Below are 25459 nucleotides of genomic sequence, written 5' to 3' on the forward strand. Positions count from 1 at the left end.
TCAAAGGTCAATGGCATTCCCGGTTTCCCTCTTGTCAACCTGGAATCAAGAAACCCCAAACTTGTGCCCTAGACGGGTCTGGTGTTGCCTGGGTTTCCGGAGAAGCTTGTAGTTTGGAGCCTCCAAAGTTTGTACTTGTTCCCTGATCCCGTGAGAATCCAGAGAGATAGAGACAGACAAACAGAAAGACAGATAGGCAGGCCGACTGGCAGGTGGGTAGTCAGATAGGTAGCAGGGCAGATAGACGGATATAGAGATAGCACATAGAGAGACACATAGTCAAACACAGACAGAGAGATAGACAGGGAGAGACAGATAGAGAGGTAAATAGATAGGAAGATAGAACGAAAAGACATAGAAACACAAACAGACAGAATGAGAGATAGTCAGAGAGATTGAAAGATTAATAGAACATGAGAATATCAGAGAATGAAACAAAGGGACAGACAGAGACAGATAGATGGAAGGACAGACCGAGGGAAGATAGAATGTAGAGATAGACAGACTGAGAGAGACACAGAAAGTCAGGCACATGGATAGACACACAGACACGGATAGACAGATAGCAATATAGATAGATAGATACAGTTAGATCTATAGATGGATATATAGTCAGAATGAGAGAAAAAAGGACTGATAGACACAGATAGACAGATCGACAGACATACAGAAAGACTGACAGATGGACTAGTTTCTCTGTTATTTTGTATATCTGTCTGTCTGTCTGTGTGCCTATCATCGTGTCCAACAGTCTGCAAGACGCATCTAGCAATGTCTATGTGTCCATGTGTTTATGGATGTATTTACGTATCTCTCTCTCTCTCTCTCTCTCTCTCTCTCTCTCTCTCTCTCTCTCTCTCTCTCTCTCTCTCTCTCTCTCTTTCTCTCTCTCTCTTTTTCTCTCTCTTTTCTATCTGTCTATCTGTGTGCTGTCTGTCTTCCAATATTTCTATATTTTCTGGGTGACTCTTTCTGCTGTCTATGTATCTCTCTGCCTGTCTGTATGTATATCTATCTATCTGTCTGCCAGCCAGTCTCTTCTGCTTATCTCTATGTATGTATCTCTCTATCTCTCTATCTTTCTATCTTTCTATCTATCTATCTATCTATCTATCTATCTATCTATCTGTGTATCTATTTATATATTCTCTTCTCTCAGTCTCTGTCTTTCTGTCCATCTATCTGTCTGTCTGTCTGTCAGGTTGTTTTCTCTACACAGAAAGATAGCTATTTGTGAGAGAGGGAGGGAGGGAGGAAGAAATAGAGAGATAGATAGATAAAGAGAGAGAGAGAGAAATAAAGAGAGAGAGAATGAAAGATCCCTCTGGATGGTTCAGGATCACTGCATTGCCACTAATGAAGAAGTTCATTTCATTCCATTGTACCACAGTGTATCCTTCTCAGTCTACAATGTTCTCCTGCTTCTGCTCCTCTCACTCTGCATCCATTCCTGGAGGTCTTTCTAGTTCCCGTGGAATTCCTCCAGTTTATTGTTCCTTTTAGCACCATAGTATTCCAGCACCAAGAGATACCACAGTTTGTTCAGCCATTCCCCAATGGAAGGACATCCCCTCCTATTCCAATTTTTAGAGATTCCAAAGAGCGCAGGTATCAATATTCTTAGCCAATACTTTTTTCTTATTATGTCTGTGGGGTACAAACCCAGTAGTGCTATGGCTGGATCAAAAGGAAGACAGTCTTTTTGCGCTTTTTGGACTGAATTCCAAATTGCCCTCCAGAATCGTTGCATCAATTTAACACTCCACCAGCAATCCCTTCATGTACTGACTTGGCTACATCCCCTGCAGCATTCATTACTTTCCCTTGCCGTCATGTTAGTCAATCTGTCTAGCCTCTATTTTCAAGAGGAGACACATTCTCACTGATGCATGGCATCAGAGTGACCACATTATTGGATTGGTTCAAACGTTGAAACATCAGGCAGTGTCACCTATTAGTTGTTCGGGATTGGCAGAGGTACTGCATATTCAAATGACAAAAAGGGTCCCAGTACTGAGTTTATCTAAACCCAATAGCAAGAATGCAAGTTGCAACGTTCCATGTACTGTATCGGCCTTGGCAATTAAATTTTTTAAGTGTGGTAGGTAAAATGGGGAATCATCTTCCTAGTGCCGGAATCTCGCAAACTGTTTATTTCTCTATAATTGTTCTTTCAAAAGTAACATCCTTGAACCTGTTAACTTGGAAATAATGCCGAGCTATCAAATAGTCAGAAAAATCCAAGTCTTTTACCACAATTTCACCGTCATAACGATTTCGAAATTAAAATTTAAAAGTTTCGCGCGCACACACACACAAAGACACACGCACACACACACACACATCCTCTCTCTATCTTTGGGGACATTGGGATGCTCTGGATTGAAAAACTGTTTACACTCCCCTTTACCTACTGAACAAAATATAATCATGCCAGTCTGTAGACCAAAATGATCCTTATAATAATTCCCATATTCTAAGCCTTGCCTTTCTGAGGATTTTATCATAGATTGAGAGAACATTTGCTCTAACAGGAGAAAAGTGGGAAATACCTCAAAACGGGGGATAAAAGCTCCCTAATTTGGAATACGAATGTCAAGTATAAGTTGGCAATGATGATCAGTCAGCTGTAGAACTTGATAGAAATTTAGCTGAGCCAATCCTCAGCCCTTCCATTGGCCCTTGTGACTATATCCTAACCCATTTTCCTCCATAGCATTTCCTTTCCCCATGACCTTTCCAAAGAATTTACCCTTAGATCTCAATTCTCTCTCGCCATGCTAAGATTATCTTTCTTACTTTGAGACTTTGAGACAACCCAGGACTCTGGAATCTTTGCTGCAACTTCTCCAATGAACTGATGTTCCTTTCCATCCTCTTAATAAGGTAAAATGCTCCTATTTTCAACTTTCCTCTTTCAGACCAGTCTGGGGACTAACTCTGTCTTTTCTAGGTTCTGTACTAAAAGGGCCTTGGGGTCAGGTTAATAGAATTCTCAGGGGAAATCAAATCGCCAGTTTTCCCTCTGCTGTAGAAATATTTCTAAAGTCATTGAAAATTACAGGACACAATCCTTCCCTGAATACCGTATCTGGGGGACTCCTTCAGATTTCTCCTAAGATGTCTCTTTGAGCAGTTCTTTAGATTCTGGGCAGGAGAAAAATCTGGTCCAGGATTTTTGCTCCTAGGAAACATCTTGAGGTAAATCTTCACTTTCATAAGTTTTCATCTCTTCACCCCCACGCCAGAACTGGGGGGGCAGGGTAAAATCTAGGGCGTTCTAGAAATATCTTAGGAGTTTCCCAGGTGGGGAATTCCTTTCTCTATTAGCTGTCATGTGCCAATGATCATCAGAAATAATGCTTATAAAACCATCAGTTCTCTCCACTTCAAAATCAAAATTAGTTCTCATTATTCTCTGGTCTTTTCAAACAAAAACTTATCTATTGGAATGGTTGCACTCTGGAAATTGACCTTCCACATGCCCCAAATCAGGTTATAGTGGATGATGCTTTTCCTTTTTTAAAAACTAAAACCTGTAACATTTTCTCTCAAAAAACAAAACTTAGGGTTACTAAGGAAAAGGTTCAAAATTTCCTCTAAATAGTAACACCTCTACTATTCCTTCTCTTTTTCTTTTTTTACTCTAATTTGCTTTCCGTGGCCAATTTGCCTTTCTCTTCGCCTTTCCTCAAAGCACATTGGCTTATGGTTAAAGGTGCTCCTAGAGAGGACATTAGTACCTCAATTAAAAAATGTTCAGGGTTTCCTTAGCATTGAAAGCAAAACCTTTTCCCCCGTATTTCCTGTCCTTTGACGACAATTGAATGACCCGTCACGTACATAGTTGCCCATCCTCAAATGAACTTTCTTTACTCCAGAAATCATACACACACACACACACACACACACACACACACACACACACACACACACACAGAGTAATCTGAAAAAATCATCTCTTGCTCTTTGGAAGCAAATAATAGCTTGACAAATATGTGCAATGATTGCACTGAAGTAACAAAGTTATTACCCAGTAGAAAATGCATCTTATTGGCAATACTCAAAATTCACTGCACTTGATGTACACGATTTCACACATTTGTCCTACAAAACTTGGGAAGAAGATTAGACTATAAAGTCAAGAGTTTCTGGACCTCCTTTGGCCTTCTGCTCAATGATCCCCTGTGCAGTTAGCCAGCTCCTGCCCTTGTCTCTAGCTTTTCAGAGGAATGAACTGTTGTAACACAACTTGATAGACATTATTTGCTAATATTTCTATCACCTGCATTCAGAAGAAATCCATTGGGATTATAGTATAGCCCAAACCCCAAAGATCATTGAGAGGAAATGGAGAACTTAAGTTCTACAGGTTCTAGGAGAAGCATTTTCATACATCAAATTTGATAACTCGTTAGAATTTAACCCCAGACATTTCAAATCAAGAAGACACTTTCTGTATTTTAGTAGGCTGAAAGCATTTACCCTGACCCTCTATAAAACACTCTGGCTCTCACATTCCAATTCAAGCTTCCCATTCAACGCTTTCAGCCAACGATTTACCCATGTCACCTATACTATCCTTGCTCTTCCTTCTACTAGAAATACTTCTTCACTCACAAACACATGTACAAATACTCTGTGACAAAAAAAGTTAGTCCGTGGGGGAGCGTGTGTTCAGGTTGAACCGGGCTCCATTTTGGCCGACTTACCTTGGAACCAGATTTGATTGATGTTCCACACTTTTTCAAACATTCCCAGGTACCTGGTCCGGCATATACCATATATATAACTATGTACTTATGTGAACATAAACTTGGCAGCAGTTCCACTGGCGTGTTGGCTGCAGTATGCACGGAAACGCGATTGTCCACTTGGTTCCTAATTAAACAGACATTCCTTTGCCGACAGTTAGGAAAGGAATCCTTGCAAAAGGCTAGGGTCTAAGAGAGGGGCTACTTACAATGGATACTGAAGAATGGTCCCTGCCAGGTGTGGAATTCTTGGGAAAGGGTGTCTTGATACCGTAGAGGAGACTACCTAACTAGGATTGTCATTCACCTGAGGGTCCCCCACTCAGTCTGAAACTGTTCGCCTGGGATTCCCTTCAGTGTGGAGTCCCATGGCAACAGGGAACAAGTACAATCTTTGAGGTCTCCAACCTACAAGCTCCTCCTGAAACCTGGGTTTCAGCACATCCCACAAATCACATGTTTGAGGTTTCTAGATTCCATGTTGACCCTTCTTATTGCTGATGCTGTAAATACATTCACTACATTCAGTCAGGAAAAGCAGTATTTGCCAACGGTGGCCGTTAATGCAGGCACAGTAAGGTTTTTTGCAGGAAATAGAATTGCTTACAGTTTGACACGTGATGAAGATCATAGCACAGACTAGTAAAATCCCACGTCATTCATTGTCTGTTGTTTATCTGGTCATTTGTTAAATAGCTGTAAAAATTAAAGGAATGTAAGATGTAGAACCTATTCTGTTGATTGACACCACCGTGAATCCTTACTTTCAAAGACAGAGTTAAATTTTTAGAACACACTTTGGCTCTCACAACAATCTCCGCAATCCCCTCTCTGAGAGTATGTCAAAGATAAATGGCCTTCCTGGTTTTCCTATTGTCAACCTGGAATCAAGAAACCCCAAGCTTGTGTCCTAGAAGGATCTGGTGAAGCCTGGGTTTGTGGAGGACCTTGTAGGTTGGAGTCCCCAAAGTTTGTACTTGTTCCCTGATCCCGTGAGAATCCAGAGAGATAGAGGCAGACAAACAGAAAGACAGATAGGCAGGCCAACTGGCAGATGGGTACTCAGATAGGTAGGAGGGCAGATAGATGGTTATAGAGGTAGCACATGTAGTCTATATAACTGTCTACCTGCCTGCCTGTGTATCTTATGAGTCTGTCTGTATCTCTGCCAATCAGTCAGGTCTGGCTATATATCTCTCTGTGTGTTTTTATGTGCCCATATTTTTATGTATCTATTTATGTATCTCTCTATGTATCTGTATCTCTCTATGTATATATCTAACTACTGTTGATTTGTAAAAACAGAAAATATTAAATAGTCAGAAAAATGACTCATCAGGGAAAAGGGGTTTACTGTGACAGTAGAGCTCTAGACAGAGTTGGGTGCCACAAGGCTACAGAGTCCCAAGACTGAAATCTGGTTGGTCTGGTCACTGACCCCTGGGAAAGGCAACAGCACAAGATTGGCAAGTTCCAAAGAAGAAAACAATTTGGGGACCTTCTCCACCATTTTGGGTAAAATCCCAGGCAGGGAAAGATTATTGACTTTCCTTTAACAACAAAGAAAAAGGGAGTGTTCAAACTCTACTGACAGCAATAAATGAAGCTTGGGAAAAGAATCACAGCTTGAGTTGAGGGTCTAAGGGAAAGGGCTGCTGACAGTGGAGACTAAAGATGGTGCCTGATCAGGTGGGGATTTACTTGGGAAAACATCTCTGATCCCACAGAGTAGACTACCTAAAACAAAGAGGGTCCTGAGCATCTGCTTAGTCCCATTCAAGTAGAATTGGTATTCACTTGAGGCTCCATTATTTAGTCTGAACCTGCTAGCCTGAGGTTCCCTTCTGGGTGGATTCTCACAGAAAGAAAGAACAAATACAAACATTGAGTATTCAACTGAGAAGCTAGTCCTAACCTTGGGTTTCATCTGATCTTACTATGCCACAAGGTTGGGGTTTCTAAACTCCGTTTTGACACTCTGTTTATCTATCTATCTCTCTGTCTATATATGTAATTCTTTCTTTGTGATTGTCGCTCTGTCCATGTCTGTTCCTTGCTCGGTCTCTCTCTCTCTCTCTCTCTCTTTCGCTCTCGCTCTTGCTCTTTGTTTTTATATCTTCCTATCTGTGTGCTGTCTGTCTATCAATATATCTATATTTTCCATGTGTCTCTTTGTGCTTTCTATGTATCTGTCTGCCTGTATGTATGTGTATCTATCCATCTGTCTGCCAGCCAGTCCCTTCTGGTAATCTCTATGTATGTATGTATGTATGTATGCATGTATGTATGTATGTATGTATGTATGTATTTGCTTCTCTTAGTCTTTGTCTTTCTGTCTATCTATTTGTCTGTGTGTCTGTCAGTTTTTTTCCCTACACAAATAGATAGCTATTTGTGAGAGAGGAATAGAGAGAGAGAAAAACAGAGTGACGACAGAGAGACAGAGAGAGGGAAAGCAACAAATATGCAAAATGATAAATGTACAAGTTTATAGGTTGATAGACCGAGAGACATATAGAGGTAGACATGTAGAGAGACAAACAGATAGAATTAGATAGATAGATAAATAGATAGATAGAGAGAGAGAGAGTCAGAGAAAGAGACAGATAGATATATAGAGACACAGTTAGATATAATGACATTTAGACAGAGAGGTAGACTGAGGTATCGATATATTAATAGACAGAGAGAATGATGGATATCAACACAGAGGGTTAGACACACATAGAGAGACAGAGAGAGTCAAGCAGATCGATACATAGACATAAACAGTCAAATATCTAGAGAGATAGACTTGGGTGGACAGATTCAAAAAGAGAGAGATAGACAAAAAGATCACTAGGTTGATATAAATAGAAGGAAAGAGAAAAAGACTACCAGAGACAGATTGATGGACGAAAAGACAGGACAGAGCGACAGACAGATACACAAATGAACAGAAAGACTGACAGACAGATTAGTTTCTCTGTCATTCTGTCTATCTGCCTTCCTTTCTGTGTATTTACAAGTCTGTCTCATTGGATGTGCATCTGTTTGTCTATATATCCTGATTTTTGTATCCGTCTATCTGTCTGTCCCTATCTGTCTCTCTGTCTATGTATCTGTCTATCTATATGTCTGTCGATCTGTCTGTCTTTCTACTTATATATCTATCGATCTATCTATGTCTTTGTGTTCCTGTTGGTGTAGTTTATGTATCTATCTGCCTGCTTGTTTTGGCATGGATCACACTGTGTGTATGTCATTTGTGTGTTTTAAAGTGTTGTGACATCCTGGGGAACTACAACTCCCAATGTGACGCAGTGGTCACATCCCTTTGAGTCCTGGCTTCTGATTGGTCTTGTATTGGACCAATCCTGTGTTGGGGGATAGACTATGTCTATGGTCCCTCCTTAGCATGGGATTGGTCCATATCAAGACCAATCCTATGAAAGGAAAATGGGCATCATCTCTTGCCCAGTAGAGGATTGGTCAAATTGAAGAACAATTCTTCACGGGAAATAAGAAGGAGGGAACCCTGGAGCATGCTGGGAGACATAGTCCTGTAGGCCACAACCATTGAACACCCACTGGATCTCTCTATGTAGATGGAGACATGGACAGCTAGACAGACAGAAGAACTGACACACAGATTATTTGATATGTTATTCTGTCTATTCTCCTACTGGTTGGTACATCTGTCAGCCTGTCTGTGTTTCTTTTGTGGTTTTTCAAGTGTTGTGATAGACTCGGGAACTACAAGCCCCATTGTGCCCCAGGAATCTGTACCTTTTGAGTCCTGGCTTGGGATTGGTCCGGAATTCGACCAATCCCGTGGTGGGGGAGGGACAATACCCATGGCCCCTCCTTAGCCCAGAATTGGTCCATCTCTTTAGCAATCACGCACAGTAAAGTAGAGAGCATCATTTGTCACCCAGCCTAGGATTAGTCCAATTCAAGACCAATCCCAACCAGGAAAGATGGGGGAGGGGCCCCTGGAGCACACTGGGGAATGCAGTTCCTCAGGCGACAACCTAAGAAGAGCAAAACTATATCTTGCTCTATATCCATGTAGACTGAGAGATGGACAAGGGGACAGACAGACAGGAGGACTGAAAGACAGAGACTTTCGTTTTTCTACTTTTCTGTCTTACTGCCTTCCTATCTATTGGTCTGTCAGTCAAAGTGTCTGTCTGCCCATCAGCCCTCTCTGGGTCTCTATCTCTACATAGGTATGTATGTATATACCTATCTATGTATGTATCTTTCTATCAATCGATCTCAAGTGTCTGTCAATCTGTCTGTCCATTGGTCTATCCCTGTATCTAATTTATAAGTCACACGATCTTTCCCATTCTACTTCTCAGGTGTCCACTCTAGAAAATCAGGATAACTGATTCCAGACAAGCAAAGCATGTGATGGTGCCCCAGTTGGGTTCAGATGGCTCAGAAGATGTATTTGGTTCAAGATTGGAGGGGGAGTGGCAGACCTCCACTTTGGCCAGTGAGGTGAGTGTCTGTGGCAGACGGGATGATGGGTCCAAACCCTTCTTCTCAGTCTCTTCCATGAGTTGATGAAAGTCTTGAATAGGAAAGCAAGGAATCAAGATCTCAGAGGCTAAGCACTGCACCTTACTTACAGGGATCTTAACCTGTTGTCCTGACATTTCCCAACGAGGAGCATTTACTAAACAAGAATGGCATTTCCTTGGGCAGGCTATGAAACAAAGTGAGGCAAAAGGACACAGAATGTTAGCCACCATTGAGATCCCATGCACTCTAGTGAGGATACTGCACAAACTGTGGAGAGTTGAGCTGTTCCTCAGCTGCAGTCCCCACCTTTCACTGCTTCTACTCACTCTTCTTTCCCCTTTGAATGAGATGCCAAAGAGAAACACCCCTTCCTTAATGTTGCAGATGCCAAGAACTAGCCCCATGGCCTGGGACAAACCTCCTCCCCAAGCCCCTTGTTCCTGGGTCCTGTCCTCACTGCTGTCAAATGATAGCTAAACCGCAGCATGGAGGCATGATGTCTGGCTGTCCTCCCAAGGAGCAGCTTTTGCACCCATGCTCTTCCACCTCGGCTGCCTCCTGACCACATTCAAAATGACTTTCCAAATCAATAAAATGTCCCCTTTTCTTTTGAAGCCAAGTTTCAGAGTCTTGCATTCTTGACAATGGAATCCCTCCCATCTCCAGGAGTGCATCTCTGAACCCCACAACAATCATCCTGGGTGCCATTCAAAGAAAATGATGTAGACTCCTCAGGGAGGAAACTGACACCTGAGGCCAAGGAAGAAATGCAAAATCTTGAAACAGCTGCAGACCAAAATCAAGTCTGGAGAATTGATCATTCTCAAACTTTTCTAGCTGGGATCAGCAATTTTCTATTTTATTGCTTTTCATATTTTTTTAGTCAATTTAGCATATTTTTCCTCCTTGGTGATAAGAAATATATTCTTTACACTCTTCCCGTAGCCGAGGGGCAATTCCACTGGGTATGACATGTATCCTTGTTGAGAAGCTCTTTCCACGTTGTTGATGTTTGCACGAGGATGTTCATTTACAGTCTATATCCCCATCCTTAACCCCCTGGACCCGTAATCTAGCAGTTGTTTTTCTTGGGTTTTTCTACTCCCACAGTTTTCCTTGTGAATGTGAATAGTGTTCCATTCCTGGAAATCGTTCCAGTTCCTGTGGAATTCCTCCAATTCATTATTCCATTGAGCACCATAGTATTCCAGCACCAAGAGATACCACAATTTGTTCATCCATTCCCCAGTGGAAGGTCATACCCTCCTTTTCCAATTTTTGGCCACTCCAAAGAGCTCAGCTATGAACAATTTTGTCTAAGTTTTTTTTCTTATTATCTCTTTAGGGTACAAACCCTGTAGTGCCATGGTTGGATCAAAAGGTAGACAGTCTTTTAGCTCCCTTTTCGGCAGAGTCCAAATTGCCCTCCATAATCGTTAAATCAATTCCCCAATGCACCTGCAATGCCTTCCTGTCCTAACTTTGGCACATCCCTTCCAGCATTCATTACTTTCCCTTTCTGTCATGTTAGCCAATCTGTGTAGCCTCCATTTTCAAGAGGAGACACATTCTCATTGATGCATGGCATCAGAGTTTCACCATTATTGGATAGATTCAAACTTTGAAACACCAGGCAGAGTCACCTATTAGTTGTTCGGGATTGGCAGAGATACTGCTTACTCAAATGACAAAAAGGGGTCCGAGTACTGATGTTCGTCTAAACCCAAAAGCAAGAATGCAAGTTGCAACATTCCATGTACAGCATCGGTCTTGGCCATTTAATTTTGCAAATGTGCTAGGTAAAATGGAGAATCCTCTTCCTAGAGCTGGAATCTTTCAAACTGTGAATTTCTCTATAATTGTTTTTTCAAAAGTAACATCCTTGAACTCGTTAACTTGGAAATAATGCCAAACTATCAAATAGTCAGAAAAACTCAAATCTTTAACCACAATTTCACCTTCAAATCCATGTTGAAATTCATATTTAAAAGTTTCAAACAAGCACACAGACACACAAATACACACCCACACCCTCTACCCCCGACAAACACACATACACACCCTCCCAATCTAACTTTGGGGACATGGGGATGTTCGGGATAAAAAACTGTTTTCATTCCCCTTTAACTCCTGAGCAAATATAATCATGCTAGTCCGTAGACCAAAATGATTGTTAAAATAAGCCCCATATCTTAGCCCTTGCCTTTCTGAGGATTTTATCATAGGATGACAGAACATTTGATCAAACAGGAGAAAAGTGGGAAGTAACTTAAAATGGGGAAGAAAAGCTCCAGAATTTGAATACAAATGTCAGGTATAAGTTGGTAATGATCAGCAGTCAGCTGTAGAACTTGATCGAAACTTAGCTAAGCCATTCCTCAGCCCTTCCATTGGCCCTTGTGATTGTATCCTAACCCATTTTCCTCCATAGCATTCATTTCCCCCATGATCTTTCCAAAGAATTCACCTATAGATCTCAATTCTCTCTCGCCATGCTAAGATTATCTTTCTTACTACCAATTCCTTCTAGGCTCCATCATTTCTTTCCTAACGTCTTCTGATTCGACTTTGAGACAACCCAGCACTCTGGAATCTTTGCTGCGACTTCTCCAATGGACAGATGTTCCGTTCCATCCTCTTAACGAGGTAAAGTGCTCCTATTTTCAACTTTCCTCCTTCAACTCAGAATGGAGACTAAGTCTGTCCTTTCTAGGTTCTCTACTTAATGGGCCTTGGCTCCAGGTAAATAGAATTCTCAGGAGAAATAAATGGCCAATTTTCCCATTCTATAGAAGTATTTCTCAAGTCAATGAAAAGGATAGGAAACAATCCTTCTCCAGATTCAGTACGTTGGGGACTCCTCCGAATATCTCTTAAAGATGTCACCTTCAGTAATACTTCAGATTCTGGGCTGCAGTAAATTCTGGTCTAGGCTTTTGGCTCCTATGAAACCTCTTCAGGCAAATCTTCCCTGTCATATGTTTTTATCTCTTCACCCCCATACCAGAACTGGGGGAGGGAGGGGTAAAATCCCAGGGCATTCATAGAAATGTCTTAGGAATTTCCCAGGTCTCTTTCTCAAGCTGTCCTGTGCCAAAGATCATCAGAAATAATGCACACAAAACCATCAGTTTTCTCCACTTCGAAAGGAAAATTAGTTCTCCTTATTCCCTGGTCTTTTCAAACAAAAACTTATCTGTTGAAATGGTTGCACTCTGGAAATTGACCTTCAAAATGCCCCAAATCAGGTTATTGTAGATGATGCTTTTCCTTTTTCAAAAACTCAAACTGGTTACATTTTCTCTCCAAAAACAAAACTTAGGGTTACTAAGGAAGAGGTTCAAAATTTCCTCTAACTAGTAACATCTCTACTATTCCCTTCCCTTTTTTCATTTTTTACTCTAATTTCCTTAGGGCTGCCAATTTGCCTTTCTCTTCTCCTTGCCTCAAAGCACTTTGGCCTATGGCTAAAGCTGCTCTTAGAGAGGAAATTTGTGGTTCATATAAAAAATGTTCAGGGTTTCCTCATGATTAAAAGCAAAGCATTCCCCCCCGTATTTCATGTCCTTTGACAACAATTTAAAGACCAGTCAGGTCTGTAGTTGCCCATCCTCAAATGAACATTCTTTACTCCAGAAATCACACACACACACACACACACACACACACACACACACACACACAGAGTAAACTGAAAAAAAAAACCACTCCAGCTCTTTAAAAACAAATACCAGCTTGACAAAAATGTGAAATGACTGCACTCAAATAACCAAGTTAATACCTCAAAGGAAATGCATCTTATTGGCAATAATCAAAATTTCCTATACTTGATATACACGATTTCATATATTAGTCCTAGCAAAACTTGGGAAGAAAATATTAGACAGTAAAGTCAAGAATTTCTGGACCTCCTTTGGCTTTCAGCTCCATAATCCCCTGAGCAGATGGCCAGCTCCTCCCCTCCTCTCTAGCTTTTCAGAGGAATGAACTGTTGTAACCCAACTTGAAAGGCATTATTTGCTAACTTTTCTATCACCTGCATTCAGAGGACATCCCTTAGACCTTCAGCATAGCCCAACCCCTGAGAGCCTTGAGATGATACCGAGAACTTACATTCTTCAGCTTCTAGAGGAAGCTCTTTCATAAACTAAATTGGATAACTCTTTAGACCTTAAGCCCTGACATTTCAATTCATGAGGAAAGTTTCTCTATTTTAATAGCCTTAAAGGAGTTACTCAGACCCTCTAGAGAAAGCTCTGGCTCTCACACTCCAACTCAAGCTTCCCATTTAACACTTTCAGTCAACCATTCACGCATGTCACCTATACTATCCTCCCTCTTCCTTCTACTAGAAATAGTACTTCACTCACATACACAGGTTCCAACACTCAGTCACACACAGAACTTAGTCAATAGTGGAGCTTGTGGTCAGGTTGGACTGGGCTCCATTTTGGCCGACTTCCCTTGGAACCAGATTTGATTGATGTTCCACACTTTTTCTAACATTCCCAGGTACCTGGTCCATCATATATCATATATATAACTATGTACATGTATGAATATGACCTTGGCAGCAGTCCCCCTGGGATATAGGCTCGGGCATGCATGGAAAAGCGATTGCCCACTTGCTTCCTAATTAAAGAGAGGTTCCTTTGTCCAGAGTTTAGCTTAACTAACTGAACCCTCCCAGCTTATTCGTGACTGAGCTCAATGATTTCTTCTGGGTACCTCACATCTGGTGGTCAAACTAGCTGGAGGTTTAGGTAGCCATAAGTTGGCCATCTGGCCTGTCTTGCCATTTGTTGACATGGAAATGGCACAGAACTCTCAAATACTCTGAGAAACCCAGTCTTGAATCAGGATAGGGATAAATCCCATAATATATCCTTTACTCAGAGTCTGGCGCCACAACTTTTCCAGGGCATAAACCCTTCACTCTGTGGATATTATCCCTGGGAGAGCTACCAGGTTAGGTGATAACTCCAAGTAAAAAAAATTTGGGGAACCACATGGAGGAAATCCAGGAGCTGGGAAAGATGAGTGTCATTACTGTATCTACAAAGGACATCACTGACAGTATACAATCAAGCTTAGGAAAGGAATCCTAGCCAAAGGCAAGGGTCTAAGAGAGGGGGCTACTTACAGTGGATACTGAAGAATGGTCCCTGCCAGCTATGGATCTTCTTGGGAAAGGGTCTCTTCATACAATAGGGGAGAGTACCTAACTAGGATTGTCATTCACCTAAGGGTTGCCCACTCAGTCTGAAACTGCTCACCTGGGATTCCCTTCAGGGTGGATTCCCATGGGAACAGGGAACAAGTACAATCTTTGGGGTCTCCAACCTACAAGCTCCTCCTGATACCTGGGCTTCACCAGATCCCACTAGGCCCCAAGTATGTGGTTTCTAGATTCCATGTTGACACACCTTATTGCTGATGCTGTGAATACATTCACTGCATTCAATGAGGAAAAGTAGGAGCTGTATTTGCCAATGGTGGCCGTTAATGCAGGCACACTATGGTTTTTTACTGGAAACACAATTGCTTACAGTTTGACACGTGATGAAGATCATAGCACAGACTTGTAAAATCCCATGTGATTCCTTTTCTGTTGTTTATCTGGTTATTTGTTAAAAAGCAGTAAAAATTACAGGAATGTAAGATGTAGAACATGTTCTGTGGATTCACACCACCATGAATCCTATCTTGCAAAGACTGAGTTAAAATTTTAGAACACACTTTTGCTCTGACAACAATCTCTCCATTCCCCTCTCTGAGGAAATGTCAAAGGTCAATGGACTTCCCGGTGTTCCTGTTGTCAACCTGGAATCTAGAAGCCTCACACTTGTGGCCTAGACGGGTCTGGTGTAGCCTGGGTTTCCGGAGGAGCTTGTAAGTTGGAGACCCCAAAGTTTGTACTTGTTCCCTGATCCCGTGAGAATCCAGAGAGATAGAGACAGACAAACAGAAAGACAGATAGGCAGGCTGACTGGCAGATGGGTAGTCAGATAGGTAGGAGGGCAGATAGATGGATATAAAGATAGCACATAGAGAGACACATAGTCAGACAGAGACAGAGGGATAAGAAAGGCATGGAGACAGACAGATAGGGAGACAAATAGGAAGATAGAATCAAAAGACATAGAAACAGAAACAGAATGAGAGATAGTCAGAGACATTGAATATCGGGGAGTGAAACAACACAAAAGACAGAGAGAGATAGATGGAAGGATAGAGCGAGGGAAGATGGAATGGAGAGACAGACAGGCTGAGAGAGACACAGAAAATCAGGCAGATGGATAGACAGACAGAAGGGGATAGACAGATAGCAATAGAGATAGATAAATAGTCTGATATATAAAAAGAATTATAGAGAAACGGAGTGACAGACACAGAGAGACGGATCGACAGATATACAGAAAGACTGAGAGATGGACTAGTTTCTCTGTCATTTTGTCTATCTGTTTTCCTTCCTGTGTATCTAAAAGTCTGTCTCACTGTATGTGCAACTGTCAATCTACCTATCTATCCATATTTTTATCTGTCTCTATTTTTTGTCTGTCTGTCTATCTATCTATCTATCTATCTATCTATCTATCTATCTATCTATCTTTCTCTTTGTATTTCTGTCGGTGTAGTCTATGTATTGTTAACTTGGAACTAACATGGAACTATTAAATAGTCAGAAAACCCAAGTCTTTACTCAGGATAGGAATAAGTCCAATTTGGCCCTTTACTCAGAGTCGGAGCACAAGCTTTTCAGGGTGCAAACCCTGGACTCTGGGGATGTTATCCCTGGGAGCTCCACAACGCTAGATGACAACTCCGAGGAACACAAGCATTTGGGGAACCTATATACCATTTGGGAAAAGGAGGGGCAGGGAAAGATGACTGACATCATTATGGCTACAAAGAAAATGGGAGTGTTCAAACTACACTGACAAGATACAATGGAGCTAGGGAAAAGAATCATAGGCAGAAGCTAGGGTGCAAGAGAAGGGGGATGCTTACAATAGTTACTAAAGGATGGTTCATGCCCAGGTCTGGCCTTCCTGAGAAAGGTTCTAATACAATAGGGGAAGCTACCTAAAACAAAGAATGTGCTTAGCATATGCTTATCTCACCCAGGCTCATCATTTCCCTTCAGGGTAGTTTCTCTTGGGAACAGGGAACAAGGACAAGCTTTTGGGGTCTCCAATCTACAGGCTAAATCTAAAATTGGGGTTCATCAGATACCAGTGGCCACAAGATTGGGATTCCTAAATCCCACGTTGACAGTATCTATCAGCCTGCCTGTTTGTGCATGTCTCAGCCTGTGTGTCGGACTTTTGTGGGTTTTAAGGTGTTGAAGCGTGGCAAACTACAACCCCCAGTGTGCACCAGCAGGACCACCCATTTGAGTCCTGGCTTGTGATTGTTCTTCAATTGGACCAATCCCGAGATAGAGGAGGGACAATGGCCATGACCCCTCCTTAGCACGGAATTAATACTTTTCAAGTCCAATCCCAATAAAGGAAATACTGGGCATCATTCCCTCGACTAGCATAGAAGTGGTCCAATTCAAGACAAATCCCTCCCCGGAAATAAGGAGTAAGGACCCCTGGAGCATGCTGGGAGATGCAGTCCTCCAAGCCACAACACTTGAAAAGCCATACTATCTCTATGTATCTATGAAAACGGAGAGATGGACAACTGGACAGACAGAAGGACTGACAGACAGATTAGTTGCTATGATATTCTGTCTATCTGCTTGTTGGTTGGTGCATTTATCGGTCTGTCCATCTATCTTTTGAGGGTTTTCAAATGTTGTGACCGCCTGGGGAACTACAACCCCCAGTGTGCTCCAGGAGTCCCACCCCTTTGAGTCCTGCCTTGGGAGGGCTTCCAAATTCGACCAATCCTGAGTTAGGAGAGGGACAAAGCGAATGGCCTCTCCTGAGCCCAGGATTGATCCATTTATAAGCCAATCACACACAACAGTAGCGAGGAATATCCCTATCCCTGCCTCGGTCCAATTCAAGACCAATCCCTCCCAGGAAATGAGATGGAGGGACTGCTGGAGAACACTGCAGTGTGCAGTTCCTCAGGGCACAAGGCTACAAAACACATTCTATCTCTAGCTCTATATCCATATAGACTGAGAGATGGCCAAGGGGACCGACAGACAGGAGGACTGACAGACAGAGAGCTTCGTCAAAGGTCAATGGCATTCCCGGTTTGCCTATTGTCAACCTGGAATCAAGAAACCCAAAACTTGTGGCCTAGAAGTATCTGGTGTAGCCTGGGTTTCAGGAGGAGCTTGTAGTCTGGAGACCCCAAAGTTTGTACTTGTTCCCTGATCCCGTGAGAATCCAGAGGGATAGAGACAGACAAACAGAAAGACAGATAGGCAGGCCGACTGGCAGGTGGGTAGTCAGATAGGTAGCAGGGCAGATAGATGGATATAAAGATAGCACATAGAGAGACACATAGTCAGACAGAGACAGAGGGATAAGAAAGGCAGGGAGACAGACAGATAGGGAGACAAATAGGAAGATAGAATCAAAAGACATAGAAACACAAACAAAATGAGAGATAGTCAGAGATATTGAATATCGGGGAGTGAAACAACACAAAAGACAGAGAGAGATAGATGGAAGGATAGAGCGAGGGAAGATGGAATGGAGAGACAGACAGGCTGAGAGAGACACAGAAAATCAGGCAGATGGATAGACAGACAGAAGGGGATAGACAGATAGCAATAGAGATAGATAAATAGTCTGATATATAAAAAGAATTATAGAGAAACGGAGTGACAGACACAGAGAGACGGATCGACAGATATACAGAAAGACTGAGAGATGGACTAGTTTCTCTGTCATTTTGTCTATCTGTTTTCCTTCCTGTGTATCTAAAAGTCTGTCTCACTGTATGTGCAACTGTCAATCTACCTATCTATCCATATTTTTATCTGTCTCTATTTTTTGTCTGTCTGTCTATCTATCTATCTATCTATCTATCTATCTATCTATCTATCTATCTTTCTCTTTGTATTTCTGTCGGTGTAGTCTATGTATTGTTAACTTGGAACTAACATGGAACTATTAAATAGTCAGAAAACCCAAGTCTTTACTCAGGATAGGAATAAGTCCAATTTGGCCCTTTACTCAGAGTCGGAGCACAAGCTTTTCAGGGTGCAAACCCTGGACTCTGGGGATGTTATCCCTGGGAGCTCCACAACGCTAGATGACAACTCCGAGGAACACAAGCATTTGGGGAACCTATATACCATTTGGGAAAAGGAGGGGCAGGGAAAGATGACTGACATCATTATGGCTACAAAGAAAATGGGAGTGTTCAAACTACAGTGACAAGATACAATGGAGCTAGGGAAAAGAATCATAGGCAGAAGCTAGGGTGCAAGAGAAGGGGGATGCTTACAATAGTTACTAAAGGATGGTTCATGCCCAGGTCTGGCCTTCCTGAGAAAGGTTCTAATACAATAGGGGAAGCTACCTAAAACAAAGAATGTGCTTAGCATATGCTTATCTCACCGAGGCTCATCATTTCCCTTCAGGGTAGATTTCTCATGGGAACAGGGAACAAGGACAAGCTTTTGGGGTCTCCAATCTACAGGCTAAATCTAAAATTGGGGTTCATCAGATACCAGTGGCCACAAGATTGGGATTCCTAAATCCCACGTTGACAGTATCTATCAGCCTGCCTGTTTGTGCATGTCTCAGCCTGTGTGTCGGACTTTTGTGGGTTTTAAGGTGTTGAAGCGTGGCAAACTACAACCCCCAGTGTGCACCAGCAGGACCACCCATTTGAGTCCTGGCTTGTGATTGTTCTTCAATTGGACCAATCCCGAGATAGAGGAGGGACAATGGCCATGACCCCTCCTTAGCACGGAATTAATACTTTTCAAGTCCAATCCCAATAAAGGAAATACTGGGCATCATTCCCTCGACTAGCATAGAAGTGGTCCAATTCAAGACAAATCCCTCCCCGGAAATAAGGAGTAAGGACCCCTGGAGCATGCTGGGAGATGCAGTCCTCCAAGCCACAACACTTGAAAAGCCATACTATCTCTATGTATCTATGAAAACGGAGAGATGGACAACTGGACAGACAGAAGGACTGACAGACAGATTAGTTGCTATGATATTCTGTCTATCTGCTTGTTGGTTGGTGCATTTATCGGTCTGTCCATCTATCTTTTGAGGGTTTTCAAATGTTGTGACCGCCTGGGGAACTACAACCCCCAGTGTGCTCCAGGCGTCCCACCCCTTTGAGTCCTGCCTTGGGAGGGCTTCCAAATTCGACCAATCCTGAGTTAGGAGAGGGACAAAGCGAATGGCCTCTCCTGAGCCCAGGATTGATCCATTTATAAGCCAATCACACACAACAGTAGCGAGGAATATCCCTATCCCTGCCTTGGTCCAATTCAAGACCAATCCCTCCCAGGAAATGAGATGGAGGGACTGCTGGAGAACACTGCAGTGTGCAGTTCCTCAGGGCACAAGGCTACAAAACACATTCTATCTCTAGCTCTATATCCATATAGACTGAGAGATGGCCAAGGGGACCGACAGACAGGAGGACTGACAGACAGAGAGCTTCGTCAAAGGTCAATGGCATTCCCGGTTTCCCTATTGTCAACCTGGAATCAAGAAACCCAAAACTTGTGGCCTAGAAGTATCTGGTGTAGCCTGGGTTTCCGGAGGAGCTTGTAGTTTGGAGACCCCAAAGTTTGTACTTGTTCCCTGATCCCGTGAGAATCCAGAGGGATAGAGACAGACAAACAGAAAGACAGATAGGCAGGCCGACTGGCAGGTGGGTAGTCAGATAGGTAGCAGGGCAGATAGACGGATATAGAGATAGCACATAGAGAGACACATAGTCAGACAGAGACAGAGGGATAAGAAAGGCAGGGAGACAGACAGATAGGGAGACAAATAGGAAGATAGAATCAAAAGACATAGAAACACAAACAAAATGAGAGATAGTCAGAGATATTGAATATCGGGGAGTGAAACAACACAAAAGACAGAGAGAGATAGATGGAAGGATAGAGCGAGGGAAGATGGAATGGAGAGACAGACAGGCTGAGAGAGACACAGAAAATCAGGCAGATGGATAGACAGACAGAAGGGGATAGACAGATAGCAATAGAGATAGATAAATAGTCTGATATATAAAAAGAATTATAGAGAAACGGAGTGACAGACACAGAGAGACGGATCGACAGATATACAGAAAGACTGAGAGATGGACTAGTTTCTCTGTCATTTTGTCTATCTGTTTTCCTTCCTGTGTATCTAAAAGTCTGTCTCACTGTATGTGCAACTGTCAATCTACCTATCTATCCATATTTTTATCTGTCTCTATTTTTTGTCTGTCTGTCTATCTATCTATCTATCTATCTATCTATCTATCTATCTATCTATCTATCTATCTATCTTTCTCTTTGTATTTCTGTCGGTGTAGTCTATGTATTGTTAACTTGGAACTAACATGGAACTATTAAATAGTCAGAAAACCCAAGTCTTTACTCAGGATAGGAATAAGTCCAATTTGGCCCTTTACTCAGAGTCGGGGCACAAGCTTTTCAGGGTGCAAACCCTGGACTCTGGGGATGTTATCCCTGGGAGCTCCACAACGCTAGATGACAACTCCGAGGAACACAAGCATTTGGGGAACCTATATACCATTTGGGAAAAGGAGGGGCAGGGAAAGATGACTGACATCATTATGGCTACAAAGAAAATGGGAGTGTTCAAACTACACTGACAAGATACAATGGAGCTAGGGAAAAGAATCATAGGCAGAAGCTAGGGTGCAAGAGAAGGGGGATGCTTACAATAGTTACTAAAGGATGGTTCATGCCCAGGTCTGGCCTTCCTGAGAAAGGTTCTAATACAATAGGGGAAGCTACCTAAAACAAAGAATGTGCTTAGCATATGCTTATCTCACCCAGGCTCATCATTTCCCTTCAGGGTAGTTTCTCTTGGGAACAGGGAACAAGGACAAGCTTTTGGAGTCTCCAATCTACAGGCTAAATCTAAAATTGGGGTTCATCAGATACCAGTGGCCACAAGATTGGGATTCCTAAATCCCACGTTGACAGTATCTATCAGCCTGCCTGTTTGTGCATGTCTCAGCCTGTGTGTCGGACTTTTGTGGGTTTTAAGGTGTTGAAGCGTGGCGAACTACAACCCCCAGTGTGCACCAGCAGGACCACCCATTTGAGTCCTGGCTTGTGATTGTTCTTCAATTGGACCAATCCCGAGATAGAGGAGGGACAATGGCCATGACCCCTCCTTAGCACGGAATTAATACTTTTCAAGTCCAATCCCAATAAAGGAAATACTGGGCATCATTCCCTCGACTAGCATAGAAGTGGTCCAATTCAAGACAAATCCCTCCCCGGAAATAAGGAGTAAGGACCCCTGGAGCATGCTGGGAGATGCAGTCCTCCAAGCCACAACACTTGAAAAGCCATACTATCTCTATGTATCTATGAAAACGGAGAGATGGACAACTGGACAGACAGAAGGACTGACAGACAGATTAGTTGCTATGATATTCTGTCTATCTGCTTGTTGGTTGGTGCATTTATCGGTCTGTCCATCTATCTTTTGAGGGTTTTCAAATGTTGTGACCGCCTGGGGAACTACAACCCCCAGTGTGCTCCAGGAGTCCCACCCCTTTGAGTCCTGCCTTGGGAGGGCTTCCAAATTCGACCAATCCTGAGTTAGGAGAGGGACAAAGCGAATGGCCTCTCCTGAGCCCAGGATTGATCCATTTATAAGCCAATCACACACAACAGTAGCGAGGAATATCCCTATCCCTGCCTTGGTCCAATTCAAGACCAATCCCTCCCAGGAAATGAGATGGAGGGACTGCTGGAGAACACTGCAGTGTGCAGTTCCTCAGGGCACAAGGCTACAAAACACATTCAATCTCTAGCTCTATATCCATATAGACTGAGAGATGGCCAAGGGGACCGACAGACAGGAGGACTGACAGACAGAGAGCTTCGTCAAAGGTCAATGGCATTCCCGGTTTCCCTATTGTCAACCTGGAATCAAGAAACCCTAAACTTGTGGCCTAGAAGTATCTGGTGTTGCCTGGGTTTCCGGAGGAGCTTGTAGTTTGGAGACCCCAAAGTTTGTACTTGTTCCCTGATCCCGTGAGAATCCAGAGGGATAGAGACAGACAAACAGAAAGACAGATAGGCAGGCCGACTGGCAGGTGGGTAGTCAGATAGGTAGCAGGGCAGATAGACGGATATAGAGATAGCACATAGAGAGACACATAGTCAGACATAGACAGAGAGATAGACAGGGGGAGAGACAGATAGATAGAGAGATAAATAGATAGGAAGATAGAAGAAAAAGACATAGAAACACAAACAGACAGAATGAGAGATAGAGACATTGAAAGATTAGTAGAACAACAGAATATCAGAGAGTGAAACAAAGGGACAGACAGAGACAGATAGATGGAAGGACAGACTGAGGGAAGGTGGAACTGAGTGATAGACAGAGAGACACAGAAATTCAGACAGATGGATAGTCAGACAGACAGGGATAGACAGATAGCAATACAGATAGATAGATACAGCTAGATTAATAGATTAATATATAGACAGAATTAGAGAAAAACAGATTGAGAGACACAGAATGATGGATCGATAGACATACAGAAGAACTGACAGATGGACTAGTTTCTCTGTCGTTTTGTCTATCTTCCTGTCTTTTTTTTATTTCTTTATTCAGCACTTGTCTTTTTTATTGCTTTTCATTTTTTATTCAGTCATTTTAGCCCATTATTCCTCCTCGGTGACAAGAATCATATTCTTTCCACCCTTCCCCAAGCTGAGGGGCGATTCCACTGGGTATGACATGTGTCCTTGATGAGAACCTCTTTCCATGTTGCTGATGTTTTCACTAGGATGTTCATTTAGAGTCTATATCCCCAGCTTTAACCCCCTGGACCCTTGTAATCTAGCAGTTGTTTTTCTTGGATGTTTCTACTCTCACAGTTTTCCTTGTGAATGTGGATAATGTTCTTTCTCATAGATATGGGTATAGAATGACATTAATGTAGTATTCTATTCCATTCCATTGCAGCACATTGTATCCATCTCTGTGTATAATGTTCTCCTTGTTCTGCTCCTCTCACTGCATCCATCCTGGAGGTCCTTTCAGTTCCCGTGGAATTCCTCCGGTTAATTATTCCTTTGAGCACCTTAGTATTCCAGCACCAGGAGATACCAGTTTGTTCACCCATTCCCCAATGGAAGGGCATCCCCTCCTTTTCCAATTTTTGGCTACCCCAAAGAGCCCAGCTATGAACATTCTTGTCCAAGTCTTTTTTCTTATTATCTCTTTGGGTTACAAACCCTGCAGTGCCATTGTTGGATCAAAAGGTAGACAGTCTTTTAGCGCCCTTTGGGCAGAGTCCCAAATTGCTCTCCATATGGTTGGATCAATTCCCCACTACACCAGCAATGCTTTCATGTCCTGACTTTGCCACATCCCCTCCAATATTCATTACATTCCCTTACTGTAATATTAGCCAATCTGTGTAGCCTCCATTTTCAAGAGGAGACACATTCTCATTTATACATGGCATCAGAGTGACCACATTATTGGATAGATTCAAACTTTGAAACACCAGGCAGTGTCACCTATTAGTTGTTCGGAAATGCAGAGGTACTGCTTACTCATATGACAAAAAGAGTTCCCAGTACTGATGTTAGTCTAAACCCTATACCAGGAATGCAAGTTGAAATGTTCCATTTAGACTATCAGTCTTGGCCATTAAATTTTGTAAGTGTGCTAGGCAAAATGGAGAATCCTCTTCCTAGTGCCGGAATCTCCTAAACTGTGAATTTCTCTATAACTGTTCTTTCAAAAGTAACTTGGAAATAATGCTGAACTTTCAAATCGTCAGAAGAACCCAAGTCCTTACCCATAATTTCACCTTCAAAACAAGTTTGAACTTCAAATACGTAAGTTTCAAAATTGAAATTAGCTCAAAAATTCTCCAGATTAGAAATGTGATACTCATACACACTCACGCGCGCGCACACACACACCCCCTCCCAACCTAACTTTGGGGAGGTTCAGAAGCGAGGGATTGGAAAACTGCTTTCATTCCCCTTTAACTCCTGAAAAAAATTAATCATGCAAGTCTGTAGATCAAAATGATTGCTAAATTAATCCCCTTATTCTAAGTCTTGCCTCTCTGAGGATTTCATCATAGGATGACAGAATATTTGTTTTAACAAGAGAAAAGTGAGAAATAACTTAAAATGGGGGAGAAAAGCTCCCTAATTTGGAAAAAGAATGTCAGGTATAAGTTGGTAATGATCAGCAGTCAGCTGTAGAGCTTGACAGACACTTATCTGAGCCAATCCTCAGTCCTTCCATTGGCCCTTGTGACTGTATCCTAACCCATTTTCCCCCATAGCATTTCTTTTCCCCACGATCCTCCCATAGAATTCACCTATAGATTGCAAATCTCTCTCGCCATGCTAAGATTATCTTTCTTACTACCAATTCTTTCTAGGCTTCATGATTTCTTTCCTAACGTCTTCTGATTCGACTTTGAGACAACCCAGCACTCTGGAATCTTTGCTGCAACTTCTCCAATGGACAGATGTTCCTTTCCATCCTCTTAACAAGGTAAAATGCTCCTATTTTCAACTTTCCTTCTTCAACTCAGTCTGGGGACTAACTCAGTCCTTTCTAGGTTCTCTAGTTAAAGAGCCTTGGCTCCAGGTAAATAGAATTCTCAGGGGAAACCAAATGAGCAGTTCTTCCCTCTGCTGCAGAAGTATTTCTCACATCAATTAAAATGACAGGACACAATCCTTCTCTGGATTCCGTATCGTGGGATCTCCTTTGGATTTCTCCTAAAGATGTCTCCTTGAGCAGTTCTTCAGATTCTGGCCTGCAGGAAAACCTGGTCCAGGATTTTGCATCCTAAGAAACATCCTGAGGGAAATCTTCACTTTCATAGGTTTTCATATCTTCACCCCTCTTCCAGAACTGTGTGTGTGGGGGGGAAATCCAGGGTGTTACTAGAAATGTCTTAGGAGTTTCCCAGGTGGGGAATTCCTTTCTCTATTTGAGGTCATGTGCCAATGATCATCAGAAATAATGCGCACAAAACCATTAGTTCTCTCTACTTCAAAAGGA

At 42.4% G+C, this 25459-nt stretch overlaps 1 long non-coding RNA gene across 8 annotated transcripts in view; it reads left to right on the plus strand.

The window, feature by feature from the left end:
- LOC130456078 (uncharacterized) overlaps positions 1 to 25459 on the plus strand; it is a 467206-nt gene that overhangs the window by 428728 nt on the left and 13019 nt on the right. For 3 of the 8 annotated variants that reach the window (XR_008914360.1, XR_008914362.1, XR_008914363.1), the window contains one exon: positions 24828 to 24943. This is a non-coding gene — a long non-coding RNA (uncharacterized LOC130456078). Of the gene's footprint in view, positions 1 to 8221; positions 8422 to 9100; positions 9243 to 11796; positions 11913 to 22120; positions 22297 to 22320; positions 24268 to 24827; positions 24944 to 25459 lie in introns of those variants that run through there. The other 5 variants (XR_008914361.1, XR_008914358.1, XR_008914359.1 and 2 more) reach the window with 4 other exon arrangements.

Source organism: Monodelphis domestica, chromosome X, assembly GCF_027887165.1.
Source record: "Monodelphis domestica isolate mMonDom1 chromosome X, mMonDom1.pri, whole genome shotgun sequence".
NCBI classification, from domain to species: domain Eukaryota; kingdom Metazoa; phylum Chordata; class Mammalia; order Didelphimorphia; family Didelphidae; genus Monodelphis; species Monodelphis domestica.